The 3599-nt window shown below is 32.4% G+C and overlaps 1 non-coding gene across 1 annotated transcript; it reads right to left on the bottom strand.

The window, feature by feature from the left end:
- Positions 1–723: 723 nt before the first annotated feature.
- On the bottom strand, positions 724–796 carry Trnaf-gaa. The gene has a single exon. It is a non-coding gene; the product is annotated as a tRNA-Phe (tRNA).
- Between the last annotated feature and the right edge of the window lie 2803 nt (positions 797–3599).

Below are 3599 nucleotides of genomic sequence, written 5' to 3'. Positions count from 1 at the left end.
TTTATCTGAAATCTGATTTTCAGACCACCGTCATCCGATTCTGGTACCTCATCTCTTGATGACATGTGCAAAACAAGTGTGCTATGTGAATCTGAATGAATGTCGAAAAACAGTTTTAATTGCATCAGAATCAGGTACATTCCCATATACAATTGTTTTGAAAGTATTGAATACATTTCTATAGTGTAAAAAACACTAAATGTGTATTCATGATATTCTATTTCTCAAAATTTGACTAGACATGTTCAATATGTACATTTCTGTTGGCTTACTATTCCTATATACTTTCTACCCAATTTGACTACATGAACTGATTTTTCACGTTTTTAACAAATGTGTTAACCATCTAATAAAAGTCTCCACACAGATTCCATGTATTCAAGAATGAATTTTGTACATTAATGAAATTAAAAGTTAGAAAACAAATTTATCTATTCTTTCTCTTTAAATAATAACACATTCTTGATATTCTCGTTCTCAAGATTTGATGGCCTTGAAAAGAACCTTTGATTTCACTTATCTTAACAGTCAGTAAGACAAATTTATTGACATAACGATACAAAAACTGTAAAATACATTCATGATACTATATTTCTTATAACCTAACTTACATTATTATTCAACTAATACAAATTCACATAACTCATTGTCTTTTCCAGAATTTAAGACTGTAGTTATTTAATAAATTAAAAATAAACTCTAACCTTAACACTTTTCTTAACTTGCCGAGACCCGGGATCGAACCAGGGACCTTTAGATCTTCAGTCTAACGCTCTCCCAACTGAGTTATCTCGGCGTTTTAATATTTGCCAAGTAAACTGTATTGTGCCAGCAGCCAGAAAGTTTGTAAAAATGTATTTGCTGTATATTATAATATCAGATATCGTTCGATCCGCCGGATAATGTTTTGTTAAGTTAAATAATGTGTGAAATTCCATTACAGTTTCTGTGTATATACAAGCAGGAAAATTATAGAAGAAAAGTGGATAAACACACAAAAGTTGAACGTGGTTTAAAAAAAAAGAATGCAATCATTTGATGAGTAAATATAATTAAATAATATAATTATTAGGAAAACAGTAAATGACACAGAATGACATCATTTTTTTTCCTACTTCAAAATTTGATTTTCTATTAATACCACAAACTAGTATAATTTTCTGAAAATAAACACATGGGTATAAAATCACATGAATTTTACTACAGAATCAGTTTCTCTGTATTTTAATTTTGTCTTAAGCTCTTGCATATAAACACATTTATGGAAGAATTATGTCTTACCAACAGTGAAGCGATGATTTCGGAAGTAGAAAACATCATTTAGATAGTTTCATTCTTCACCTATTATTTTTGTTTCCAAAGAAAACCAAAAATTATGTAAAATCATCGGTATAATAATTTTAGAAGAACCACGAAACTGAGATAGTTTAATTTTTTTTTTTACCGAATTAAGTTTTCATAGTTCATATAACTTTTAGCTGGAATCCGCTTAAGAAGTGAACTGTTATACATTACAAAATCCAGTTTCCCAGATATGTTTGGGAAACAAAATGTGTATCATAACCTATTTGTTCATATAGCTTATTTAACATTAAGAAAAGGTTCTCATAGTGCAAAACGTATTAACTGTTTAAAACTTGACATTTTCTTATAGGGTGCATGAGCCACAGTGAGATAAAATAAAAATAGAAATTTAAGTATCTTTACAACATTGGAAAACTAGAGAAAACCCATGCGCTTTCGATGAAACAGCAACACTTTATTCCACTGTACTTTTGGAATAAGAAATTATTAACAATACTAAACACTGGGAACTGCATATCTTCGGTCGAATGATGTCTATGCTGAGATATTTCTGTTTCAAAATATTTTAGGCATCGTTTAAGGTACAACTTTAATTTTAGCTGCTAAACAAACGAATCATTTGTTTTATCTACAGGCAGGGTTGCTCAAGATGTTCACTCTTTTCTCTTTCTTTTTTTATCAATATTTTTCTTGGACGTACAACATTTGTGTGTTGGTGTGTTTATTATGTAGTTGGGGCAAATCAACTTAATTTCTTGCTTAATGTTTCAGCAACTCGAAAGTTGTTTACATTATAGTCTTTTGAATAACTGAAAATGTCGACTTTCGTGGTGTTTTTTCACACTTAGTTTTGGTTTGTTTTAATTTCGAGCAAAGCTAAACGACAGCTATCGGCGCTCATCGTCCCTAATTTAGCAGTGATAGACTAGAGGGAAGGCAACTAGTCAACACCACCCACCGCCAACTCTTTTACCAACGAATAGTGAGATTCGCACTCACATTATAACGCCCTCAAGGCTGAAATGGCGAGCATGTTCGGTGAAGAGAACTCGAACCCAAACCCTCATATAGTCGAGTGCCCTAACCACAGGCCCTTTACATTTAGTGAGTATGCATATAGCTTCATGTACAACAGTCACCGTAAGTATATTCGTTAGGAATAATGATATTATTACTGCTCCTTGGAATTTCCCCTTAAAACACTAAATTCTAAACCCAAAGAAGTGTTCTTTCAATATAGGCTATGCTATAATAACATATCGTCAACCTTCATTGTACAACATACGCACGTTTTAAACTTACGTATTTGATAATAATCAGTTTCAACTTGTTTAAGTTTACCTTTGTCCTGCATCTGTTAAGCATGTTTTTACTTATTAACTATAATAATCTTCGACGAAGAAAACTTAATGTCTTTACTTATTTTTCATCAGTTTCGTCTTGTATGGGACCTGGTATTATACTGGAGTGAATACCTAGAATAAAATAATTAGTGCGAAAATTTGTTTTAAATTTCCCGCTAAAACTCTTTGAAATGATATATATATCGAGACTTCTACGTAAGCTGTTTGATCTCGTTTGTGACGGGCTAAGCCTTTTATATTGCTGAAGACTGTCAATTCCACCCAACTGGTAGTATCTACAAAGAAACGAATATCACCTGGAGGAAGTATATAGCTCCAAATTTTGATACCACTAACAAATGACTAGAGCAAGTAGCTCCGACATTGGTCAGTAATTGCGTCAGAATTCTGTCTAATTTCATCTTGTCTAAATCCTATCCTATTGTTCCTAATTCACATGCATGTCACAGCTGTTTTAGTGTTCTTTAAAAATATTAAATGCTTCCAACAGTTCCAATGAGACAAGAAATATTTTATTCACTACATTTCTTTATGTGTGAGAAGATCACAAGTGGAGTCATCTAAGTGATGACACCTTTAAAATCAGAAAGAACAAAAATATAATTTAAACAGAGGAACGCATTTGTAACATAGTGGTAGTAATTAGGCTAGGATTTTACAGATACTGGCGAGAAGCCCGCCATGAGGAATTAGATACCCAGCATGGTACTCCATTGTGGTTCGTATCGTATGGTACGATGTTTCGTACTGGCATTGAATGGTTAAGCATTAGGATAAAGATGGCGTACGACTGATAATTTCGTCATGTATACATACATCATTTAGCCATTTCATCGATATACTAGATCTTTATAAGGATGGATACTTTTTGTATGTCCTCCACATGAGACTGAATCTGGGGAAATTTAGATATGTGCGTGATCTGTGTTT

The sequence above is a fragment of the Limulus polyphemus genome, unplaced genomic scaffold (assembly GCF_000517525.1).
Source record: "Limulus polyphemus unplaced genomic scaffold, Limulus_polyphemus-2.1.2 Scaffold1526, whole genome shotgun sequence".
In the NCBI taxonomy this organism is placed as follows: domain Eukaryota; kingdom Metazoa; phylum Arthropoda; class Merostomata; order Xiphosura; family Limulidae; genus Limulus; species Limulus polyphemus.
Note: the sequence above shows the minus strand (reverse complement) of the source record. Positions and strands in the feature narration are given on the sequence as shown.